The sequence below is a fragment of the Nycticebus coucang genome, chromosome 4 (assembly GCF_027406575.1).
Source record: "Nycticebus coucang isolate mNycCou1 chromosome 4, mNycCou1.pri, whole genome shotgun sequence".
NCBI lineage: Eukaryota > Metazoa > Chordata > Mammalia > Primates > Lorisidae > Nycticebus > Nycticebus coucang.
The window spans coordinates 146,589,051-146,601,227 of NC_069783.1; positions in this window are offsets into that span (position 1 = coordinate 146,589,051).

The following is a 12,177-nucleotide window of genomic DNA, read 5'->3' on the forward strand; positions in this document are numbered from 1 at the left end:
GAACAAGTACTCAGGACACATGGGTCTAATGCAGCGGTTCTCAACCTGTGGGTCCCAACCCCTTTGTAACAATGAAAATACATCACGGAATTGGAAGGTTGAGAACCACTGGTCTAATGGGTGAACCTGGATTCCATCTCAGCTCCACTGCTTCCTGGCTGTGTGACACTGGGCAATCCCTTTCCCTCTCAGAGCCCAGTTTTGCTGGCTCTAAGGTGGATACATACAGCAGCACCTGGCTTTGAAAGTTGTTGGAAGAATTAAATCAGACGAGGTTCATAATGCACATAGTAGGTATTCAACCAAATGATAGTTTCTTTCTTTGGACTGTTTCACAGAGGCAGGTTATGAGTTAGGTAACCCTGTAGGGTTGATCCTACGCCTCAGATTTCTCCATCAAAGAATTCTGTTATAGGAACACTCATCCCAGGCCCCTCCATCCAAACACACTGGGGCTATAGGGACGAACCTTCAGAACATAATCCTCCCCGTGGGAATACCAAATGCCACCTATGGAGAACCAGTTAGACTGAAAACTGAGTCTTGGCTGGATATTTAGCAAGAAAGCCACGTGACAGCTGAAAACACATCAACTTGCACACAGTAGGTGCTCACATCCAACATCAGGTGATGGTGTAAGTTTGGATTTTGGAGTCAAGCGGACCTGGATTCAAATCACTGTTCTCCAATCATCACTAAGCTGACCTCGAACAAATCCCTTCCACTTTTCTGAGTTTGATTTTCCCCCTCAGCAAAATAGGGATAGTTAAGAGGACTTATTTTTGAGGAAGAAATAAGATAAAGCACAGGAGTGCCTCACGTGGCAAGTGGCCCACAAGGAAGACGATATCATTGTGAGCTATAATGATCGGAGAAAAGTCCATCGGCGTTGGGGAGGCGGCCACGAGACAGGGCCCCTGGAAGTTACACAAGGTCAGCCTCCAATTTCCCGTAACTCAGCGACTCCTACTTGCCTCGTAACTTTGGAAAATATTCTCTTAGCATTTGCAATTCTTGATCTGGGCCCAACACTGAAATTATTGCAGACTCTTTTTTCTTCTTCTTCTCCTTTCTGACAGCTTGAGCAAAAGGAGCTGTTTTTGAATTTCAGGAGGGGAAAAGCACACACGCGCACGCACACACCCCAAACAGCATCACTTTGCAGGACAAAATGTCCCCTGTGCTCTGCAGCAGGCAGCCTCGGCCCCACTCCGCTGGCCTCACAAACAGTTAGTGTCACTGCAGGTTATGTAAGCGTGGTTTGGGCCTGTGAGGTTGGACGTGGCCTTGGGTTTTGAAAAGAGGCAGAGGAGTTTGGGTGAGGAGCCGTTTGGCTCAAAATAAATCCAGGAACTCAGCACAGAAAAAAAAAAAAGTTCTCGAGACTCTAATGGAAGGAATATTAAAATGTGATGTACAGTTGGTGTGTCCAAAACTCAGAAAATGCAAGCCGGAGTTTGGCCGGCACGGCTTTCTGGACCCTGTCACGCACCTGGGTGGGGTCGAGGGGCCAGAGGAGGGGTGGAAGGGTCAAAATGTGACCCCATCAGTGACATAAAGAGCAACCACATGCAGACCGTATCACTCCTGGAAGGAAAACCCCAATTCTGAGTAATTCAAAAGTGGTTTGTGCTTTTGTTCACTGAGTTTCCTGCCTTTCTGTTGGAGTGCCAGATTTAGTGATTTCTGCTGGCCAGTGGGGTCGGGGTGGATAAACAAGATTTTTGTTCCAGGGAAAAAAAGCAGGACACGCGGGGTCATCAACCCATCCTGATTTGCCTGAGCCCTTCCCATATTTTAAACCCAAACCCTTATACTCAAGGAAATCCTCAGCTCAGGGAAAATAAGGACAATTAGTCACCCTGCAAGAGAGTAAGCTTGATGACCATCACAGACATTGTGGACCAAGTGCCCCTCACCAGGCTAAGGACTTCAGTTGTCACACTTCATTCCCCCAGCTACCTACCTATGAAGTAGGTTTTTCATACCCATTTTACAGAGGAGACATCTGAGACTCAGAGGGGAAAGACACGTGGGAGGGGGGAAGAGCAAGGAAGATGCTCAGCGCTCTGATTAAAATCAGAGTTTCCTGGCCCCAACTTCACAGAATCCAACCCAGTAGTTGGAAGAGCTATGTTTATAACACATGCTCCTGAGAGTTCTATAGGCAAGTGATTTCAAAGTGCAAAACCCAGCCCAATTCCACTGGGAATGGTCTTGGAACTGAGTATGGAAGGCTAAGCTTGATGGAGACAGACATTAGGGAGCAGCATAAAGAAGGGTACAAGGTGTAGAGACAGGGAAGTGTGTAGCTGAACATAATGCCCTTGGTGGACACAGTGGGAGAGGAGGCCACTGTTGACAGATCTATAGCTTGAACATCAGGCTAATGAGTCTGGACGTTACCTTGAAGGAGCCATGGAAGGGTTGAAACAGTAGTGACAGGTCAAGTTTGTACTTTGGAAAGAGCATTCCAGCTCTTCTACAGCAGTGTTGGAAGGGGGTGAATGGATGCACAAGAACAATTAGGAAGAAAGTGATACAAACCCAGCTCAAACTAGCTGACACAAAAATGAAAATTTATGGAGTCTGAGGCAGAAGGCTTGCTTAAGCCCAGGAGTTGAATCTATTCTGGGAAACACAGTAAGATCTTAAAAAAAAAAAAACCCAAATTGGAAATTCATTGACTAATATATTTATTCTAGCTTCAGGTATGGCTGGATCCAGGTGCTCCATTTAGAAATCAGTCTCTCTCCATGTCTTGGCTCTGTTCTGGTTTCTTTCCAGATAGATCCTCCCCTCTATGATGATAAATAGTCCCTAGAAGCTCAAGACTTGCTTCCTGTGGTTTAGCAATCCCACCAGAGAGAAAATACCCATAATGCAGGACTTTCAGCCAAAACCCTAATGCTGCCACTCACTGACTCTGATGGGCCCATTCCTCAGCCAATCGCCATGGTATCTCATTGGCCAGGTCTGAATCATGGCCCATCCCTGGAGTTAGGGTGTGGGATCAGCCCCACAGTCCACAGTCTGAGACAGGAGCGGGGCTGTTCACCAAAGAGAAATCTGGCTTCTGCTTCCAGGAGCCTTGACATACACCAGGGAGGGAAGGGAGTGAAGTGCCCCAGCCCAGGATGGAACCTGTGGGATTACCATCCCACGTGCCTGAAAGGGAAACAGAGATGAAGTGACTAGCAGAAGGTCACACAGTGACCTAAGGGCAGTCGGGACTTAAGAGCCAACTGTTCACAACATGGCCCTCATGCGGGTGGGATTGGTGCACACTCCCTGGAAACTGGCCAGAAAAGCTTCTGGAGTCTCAGAAATGTAAGAAGTGACTCAAGCAGCTGTGCTCTTGTAAGCCCCATCTCAATATCCACTAATTCTTCAGGGTTTTTTTGTTTGTTTGTTTGTTTGTTTGTTTTTGAGTCAAAGTCTCATTACGTCGCCCTCGGTAGAGGACTGTGATGTCACAGCTCACAGCAACTTCAAACTCTTGGGCTTAAGCCATTCTCTTGCCTCAGCCTCCCAAGTAGCTGGGACTACAGGTGCCTGCCACAGTGCCGGCTACTTTTTGTTGTAGTTGTCATTGTTGCTTAGCAGGCCCGGCTGGGTTCGAACCTGCCACCCCAGGTGCATGGGGCTGGCACCCTAACCACTGTCCTACAGGCGCCAAGCCTCAGATAAATATTTTTAATTAATTTTTAAAACTGACAAAACGGTACATATGAACGCAACGGAATATTCTTTAACTTTATAAAATGAAAAGCAAATCCTGTCATTTGTGACAATCGGGACGAACCTGAAGGACATTGGCTACATGAACTGAGCAGACACAGAAAGGTGAGTGCCGTGTGTTCTCACTCAACATGGGGAATCTCGGACGGTCAAACGCACAGAGGCAGAGTAGAATGGTGGTTACCAGGAGCTGGAGGCAGGACATGGGGGCACGTGGAGATGTCAGTCAAAGAGGACAAGGATTCAGTCAGAAGGAGTAAGTTCTACAGGTGAACATCGAAAGGAGAAAACCCACCCGCCATCTCTGGGGTCGTCAGGACTGAACGCCTGGAGCTCCCCAGAACAAATCACACTTCCCATGTGGGCCTCTGAATTACAAGGTCCTCAGCAGAAGAAGGAGCCACAAGCTGATGGAGCTGAGGTCCCTTAAAACACAGGATACCACAGTGAATTGTCGCCGAGGCGAGATTTATCCTGATGTGTGGCTGCCCGGAGCAGAGTACTCACAGGCTGGGCTGGGAGCCACCAGCCCAGAACCTCCCCCGTCATGGCATAGCACAGCATGCACTGAAAGATACCCCTTTACCTCTCTGTCTCCCCCTGGCCAGTGAGCTCCCAGGAGGCAGGGACCCTGTCACCCATGTCCTCAGCACCTAACCCCGCTTTACATACTCACTGCAGGGCCCAACAAATACATCAATGGATGGCTCCCCTCCGGTCCACAGGAGGCTCACTGCCACCTGAGTCAATCTGTCCTGTCCCTTAGTTGAACAGCTCTGCTGGAAATGCCACCCTCGACCCCAAATGCCCATGTTATGGGGTATGACCCGGGAATTTTCACTTTGGAATTTATCCTTAAGAGAGAATTCAGGGCAGTGCCTGTGGCTCAAAGGACTAGGGCGTCAGCCCCATAGGCCGGAGGTGGCAGGTTCAAACCCAGCACCAGCCAAAAAAAAAGAGAGAGAGAATTCAAAAGCAGCTAGAATAAATGACCAATATGAAGGTGGTCATTCTAGTGTTGCCTATAGTGCTGGAAATCTAGCAGTGATCTGAACGCCCTGCGGATGGCAAAGGTTCTCTGTGCGTGTGTGTAAGTGTATTTTAGTTACTCCTGAGACGCTGCCCTAGTAGACAACCTAGCGACCATTGAAAATGTGAACTATGAGAAGCATGTAGAAACATGAGGAACTGTGAGCTAACAGAAGGTTAGGAAAAGCAGAATGCACATTGTGCCTGCAGCCACGTAGGCCAAATGTGCACAGACAGGAGGGAGTGGAAGAATGCGGGGGAGGAAATAGCTGTGTGATCAGAGTGGCCGCACCTTTGGCTGTTTTTAAGTTTCTTTACAGTCGTATCCCCTCTTCCTTTTAAGTACTATTAGGGCTATTTTAGAGATGAGGAAACTGAAGCCCAGGGTGGTGAAGCCATTTGCATGTGGTGGCTGCTGGAACAAACCCAGCAGTTGGCTCTGAGCACCTGTCTGATCCTGTTTATCTCCCCTGCCTGGGCCAGCAACTGTTACAGCCCTCCCGGGAGCTGAAAGCAAAACCTTAGCTGCTAGAGCCTCCTCGTCTTCCAGATGACCATTCCTGTGCCCTTGTTGTCCCTCCCGTGACTTGGTCTCAATTCCCCTGTCGCAGACCAAGAAGAAACAATGGCCAGAGATACCTCAACAATAGACAAGAATTGCTTAGAAATATCCAAACTGCTTGAGCCTGACTTTTATTGAATCCTGGGAACAAAGGCCCCTGTGCCCACTGGAGCGGCAATGCAAACAGAGCGATGTGTCACAGCCACACAGCACGGCCATCTGCTTTTTAGTGTGCAATTAAATCTGACCCAACAATTACAACATCATAGTAAGCAATGGCCTCATAGCCACAGCGCCTCCCAGGCTCCAGTTTCTGAAAATCACGCAGAGTTGGTCTCTGAACACAGGGTCATTTGGCTCCAAACATGCCCCTTTGCTCTTGCCCAGGCTAAACGGCTGAAACAAACACAACTCTCTCCCCTCACCCACCCCGCCCCCAAATTCTTTGCTTTTAAGTCGCTCCCTCAGAAGGGTTTTGGAAACACAAGCCCCCCTATCCAGACATCCACTCAACAAACGTTTATTGAGGCTTGATTATATGTCAAAATATGCCCATGGAGGTAGAAAAGCAGCCATGAACCAAAAAAGCACAGCCCCTGACCTCCTGGAGCTTAGACTAAAGGAAGAGGCTACCTTCAACAAGCACACGAAGCTGTACAGTTGGGACAATGGCAAACAGGGCTTTGAGATGCCATTAGAATGTTGGGGTCGTGGAAGGCCTGCCTGGCAGCAGAAACAGCAGGTGCAAAGGCCCTGTGGTGAGAACAAAAGAGGTCAGTGGGACAGGAATATAGAGAGTGTCCAGGGAATAAGATAAATCTTTATTAACTCTTAACTTCAGTGATCAATGTGTACCATGTGGCCACTGTACACTGACTCTGAGCTTACTTGACAGCTGAGAAGAAACAGAATCTCAGAGAGATGCTGAAAGTTCTTGAACCTGGCGATTGACTCTAATCCCCCTGTGCGGGGTGGTTCATCGCTTGCCTGCCTCTCCAGGTGAAGTTCTTTACACGTGTTATTTCAGTGGGCCCCTCTGCAACCTGAGATGGACTCTTGTACAGAGGGAAAAAAAAAAAGGGCTCAGAAAGAGGATGCCACCCACAGGGCCTGGGAGCCTCAGGGCTGGAATCTAAATCCAGGTGGCCTTGACCCCAGGCCCACTTACCACAGTGCCGCTCCTGCAGCAGCTTCTGAGTGTTGGGGCCCAGCAGTCCTCTCCCTAAAGCCAGCCCCACTCTGTGCACAGAAGTGAGTGCAGGGTTCCCTTATGACCCCTCATCTTCATGCCACCATGGCTGTGATCTGCAGGGCTTAACAACCTCCAGCCACAGAACGACCAGGGGCATCCTGCTGTGGGCTCTGTCAGGGCCTGGCCCCTCTCTTTCCCCCACTATCACCAGAATCCTGTGACACCACCACCTCCTTGGCCAGCACGGTCAGGTTGAAGTCCACATCACTGCTTCAATCTGGACTCCCCCAAAAGCAGACGTGGAGGAAAGGATTTGGGGCAAGTCCTTTGTCAGGTGACCCCAGGAAGGAGAGCTCAGATCAGGGCAGTGAGAGAGGAGGAAAACCAGGCAGGGATGCATTAGGGAGTGAATTACCACTGTGGGCATCTGGCGCGCAATCCTGCTGGGGGCCTCTGGGAGACTGTGGATTGCTCTTCGTTTGCAGCACTGGAGAGTAAGGGAGCCAGGGTATTTATCTACCAACACCCACACTTTTCTGCCTAAGGAGTGAGTTTGGGGATGTCAACTAGTTCTCCAGCACTTCTAGCCAGCCTGTCCACTCACCGAGGTATCTGCGGATGACCTCCAGGGTGGGCTGAGAGATATGGAGGTGGGGAATTCATCCAGCCATTCAGTCATTCAGGGAACAAACACTTCCTGAGCATCCACGTGGTTGGTGGAGCTGTGCTCTGAGCAGGGAGACTGGAATATTCGAGCACCTACTACATGTCAGACAGCAAGCTGAAAACATAAATATGCTCTTTTCAACCTATGTGTATGTAAGTGCTGAAATCACTTTGCCAGATTTGGCCTTCCCTATATACTGGCTGTGACATGCAATTCACCCTCAAAACCTTGGTTTTTGCATCCACAAAATAGGCATGAAATTGGTACCCATCTCACAGGGTCATCAGGAAGATTAAATTGGAAAGTTCATGGAAGCACTGCCTGATGGAGAATAAACACTCTGTCTATGGTGGTGAGTCTTCTATTTTTCTCTTCTTATTAACCTAATTCACCAAGTCTAAGACACCATCAGTTGTAAGCCACATCGCAATCTTAAGAAATATTAAAATGCAAATTAAAAAAAAAAAAACAGTATTAGTTAGAATTGATGGGATATAGCATAATTCCTGTTTTCTGACAAGGGCATTACTGAGGCTTGGGGCAGGATTCTAATTAGCCTGATTCCCCAAATGTTCCCTGCTTCCTGCCCCTGAGACAGAGTCCTTCCCAGGTCACCCTGGAGTCAGGTTCAGGCAGATTTTGCTGTTAATGCTATACTGCAAGAGGAGACTCAACACTTTTCAAGCTGTGGATTAACTTATTTTAGTGCCATGTCAAAGAGAACCAGAAGTCTAGAGCAATTATGCTGATGGGACCCACACCCACCCAACACCCTCCTCCGGGGCCTCCACCAAGATGACTCAGCCTGAATTATCCCCCTAATTGTCTCAACCTGTGTGGACTCCCAGCTGGGGCCCTCCTTCCCCCAAACCCAGATTACTGGATCCTTGACAGCTGCACACAGACACAGAGATCTTTTCTCTCAAATGGAATGTTGCTTTCCGGGCCTTTCCACCATTCCTCATAAAGCCAGTGTCTACTCCCCTCTCCCTTCTGCCCACCCTCCTCTGCACATAAGCCTGTTGTCAATGGCCTTTATAAAACTTTCTGCTTAGAACGGACCTCTCTCTTTCAGGATTCCTGATCCTCCCCAGGTGGCCTTGCCTTACACGTGTTGTCCTGCCTGGGGAAGGGCAAAGTATTGAATTTTCACTCCCTTGAGGGGAGAAGCTACCTTGCATTGACATCTGGATCCCACCCAGCAAAGATCATAGCACAGAACAGCTATCTATCTAAGACAAGTGAGTTTGGACAGAGAGAGAGCAGGGAAAAAAGAAAGAAAGAGAAAATCAAAGAAGAAATTTGGTCATGGAAGAAATAAAGGAAGCCTGTGTGTGTGGGAGGTGCTACAGCTGTACCAGACTCCCTTAGCTAAAACAAGAAGACGTATCAGCAAAAACAGACAGACACAACAGCAAGAACAAGCAGATGCAAGGATGTTCTACACAAATCAAGGGATACGTAGAATGTCTCAGCAGCAGTTCTCAACCTGTGGATCGCAACAATGAAAATACATCCTGTATATCAGATATTTACATTATGATTCATAATAGTAACATAATTACAGTTATGAAGTAGCAACAAAAATCATTTTATGGTTGGGGGTCACCACAACATGAGGAACTGTATGAAAGGATCACGGCATTAGGAAGGTTGAGAACTACTGTCTCAGGGGGAGTAGAGAATACTCTAGAGAGTAAAATTTCATATTCAGAATTCAATAAAGAAATCTTTTGTTGGCCAAGAAAGCTCTCTTAGTATATTGGTTTTATAAATACAGAAGTCCCAGGCATTGAACGTGCAGTTTTTGAAGACCTACTGGGGAGGCACACTGTGGCTCATGGGCCCCTGGCTGGGGCTATCCCAATGCAGACTGGGAGAGACACTAGAAACCTCGTTTATTTTTAATTGGCAGCTAGACAGGAATGAACTGATTCCCTCAAGGATATTTGTCTGTGAGCGACTCAATATCATCATCAGTCTATATGGGCCCTCAACCCCAGGCTATTCCCCTCCCAGCTGCCACAGACATGGACAGTTTCATTCTGCAGATCATCTGCTGCCCGTTCATATACATACTTATGTATCTAAGAACGACAAACAGACAGTTTGTCGTTTGGCAGACAGTTTTTAAATGAACATAAATGATATTATCCTCTGTGGCTCATTTGTAACATTTTTTCTCTATCAATATTAATTTTTGAGATTTCACCCTTGCCGGTAAGTATAATGTTAGCTCATTCCTTTTACTGCTATACAACATTCCATTTTATGAATATCCCTTGTTTTACCTGTACATTCCCCCGGATAAACATGAAAAGTTGTCTCTAACCTTGCCCTGCTAGACACCTCACTTCCTTTATTATCTCGTCTCTAATAATGAGGGGCCACAGATAACTTCCGACATTCCCAGACTGGTTACCTTGAACATAGACCTCACCCCCAGGGAGTTCACAGTCTAGTTTGTGTATGTGATTTTTACATATACAAAAGAAATCTCCCTACACAGCTGAAATGGGTGGCAAATAGGTGTCTTCATTCTTTTCTGTTGGCCTCTTTAACCCCTCGTCACACTGAGAATACTTTGCACAGCACCTGCCACTCCTGGAAGAGTGAGTGAGGCCAGTGAGGGGTGTAGCTGTGTGGAGAGGGAGGAGTGGGGTGCAGCTCTGCTGATGGCATCAAAGGGCCCGGCCTGGTCCATCAGTGGCAGCCCAGGCTGGGAAGATTCCTGGCCACTCCACGCCCCTCACCCACAAGTGGGAATCCTCTTACTGTTATTTATTTTGGCTGCAAAATCAAGGAAATTGTCACTGGTTATATAGCTCAATGTCGCGGTATTAAGTCCTGTTAGCATGATTCTTATTCCCCAGTATTCAGACCACAGGGTTTTTCTGATGGTGGATCCGGATTTGTCGGGATAAGGAAAGAAGACTGAGGCCATGTTGGGGAAGCTCAGAATCAGTTCTATGGCCTGGTGGAAACACTGCCATATGCTTAATTGTGCTCCAATTACACAGAATGCTCCAGAATCGCCGCTTTGGGGTGGAGTGATGCTGATGGCTATTATTATATTTGGACAGCCCTGTTCAGTTTTATGTAATCTTTGCAACTTCTGTGTGGTTCACTGAGATTGCTGGCCTAGTCTACCATGGCAGAGATGGTGAGCTACTCATTTGCAAAGGCTTACGGAGGAGTGCTTAGGACGGAGGAGTGCTTAGGACGCATGATCAAGCCTGATCCCAGGCACACGGAGAGTGTGGGGAGACAACAAACATAAACATGCGCATGCCTCCCATAAAGAGAAGTGCTGTGAAGCATTTAGAGCTTTGGTAAACGGAAGGAGAGCCTAAAAATGGTCCAGAGCCCCCCTACCCCTGCTGAGCAGGCAGTTGAGCAACTAAGTGAGGTGGGGGAGGGAGCCCCGCGGAGATCTGGGTGAAGAGTGCTCCAGGCAGCAGAACAGCCAGTGCAAAGGTTGAGGGACCAGTCTGGTGGGAAGCAGCTGCTGTGGCTGCAGAGGGGTGAGGAGGCAGATGGGAGAGCAAAGAGGGCCTGGCGAGTCACAGCAAGGGATCTGCACTTTGCTCGAGTTACAGGGAAAGCTTCGACCAGAGGAAGGACTTGACCTGTTTGCTACTCAGAAGAATCGCTCTGGTCTCTCTACCAGAGGGAAAGGGGCCAGTTAGGAAACTTTTTTTTTTTTTTTTGAGACAGTCTCACTATGTTGCCCTCGGTAGAGTGCAGTGGCGTCACAGCTCACAGCAACCTCAACTCTTAGGCTTAAGTGATTCTCTTGCCTTAGCCGAACCCACCAACCCCGGTGTATGCGGCTGGTGCCCAAGCCCAGTCAGGAAACTCAGCAACAATCCAGGGAGAAAGGACAGCAGGCGGCTCAAATGGGTCAAGTGATGAGAGAGGTGGGACTCATGACAGACTTTGAAGGTGAAGCCCACAGTATCCACTGACCAGGTCAGCAGGCAGGACCTTGAGCTTGGTCTCCTGTTCAGCTGTGTCCAGGGCTCTCCCCATGTCAGTTTATCGCTGAAGTTTTAGCGTAACCAAGTGAACAAACATGCCGACCGCCACTAAATCCAGTGGGTTCAATCAGTCAGGGTGACTGCTCCGCTCCTTTGCAGTTGAACATCCTCCTCCTCACTTCCATTCTCTTACCACCAAGAGGATCTGAGGCAGGCTGTGGGGCCTCTGGGTCAACCGTAGTGCTTCATGGACAGATAAAACCCATACAGATCACACTGTATGTCTTCTGTGAAGCCACAATGCAGAGGAAAGTCTTTGCCTCTCCTAGTTCAGAGCGGAACAGAGGTTGTAAAATCTGTGCTGCTCAAGGCAACAAGCTGGGATGAAGCTGGGGATTGTGCTCAGATGATGGGGAGACAGTTGTCCCCTGGATAAGCTCAGGAGTGAAAGATCATGGTGCTGGGATCCTTCCAGGGCCAGACACTTGTTCCCACTCCCTCCCTGTGGCTTGGCCCATTTCCTGGGTCCCCTGTCCCCTCCACCTGGCCTGGAGACTTCATGATTTAGTCCATCTTCATGCATAGCCATGAGTATTGGGAGAACTATGGACTTTAACATTTGAAAGCACTGGGCTTTGTTAATCAGGTACAAGAGTCCAGTCTCTTATTCTGTCAGCAGAAGCTCTCATGAAGATTAAGGAAGAAAGAGCAACTCCATTTTACGTTCATGGTTCCAATCCATTCCATTTTAGAGGTTCTTAGATCTAATTCCTTATTTGTTCCATCTTGAAACTTTCAAAGTTTTCATTCCTTTTAAAAAAAAAAAATAGCCTCGATCTGATGCCTGCCCTAGAAGAATGTCCTGGATCTAATCTCCAATCAAGTCCACCCCAGACGTTAGAAACGCATGTGGGCAGTAGATGTGGGCAGGGTCATGTTCCCTACCGTGAGTACTTTCTTGTCTCAGATTACTCCTCAGTCCATCTTTCTGAGTGTTGACTATAAT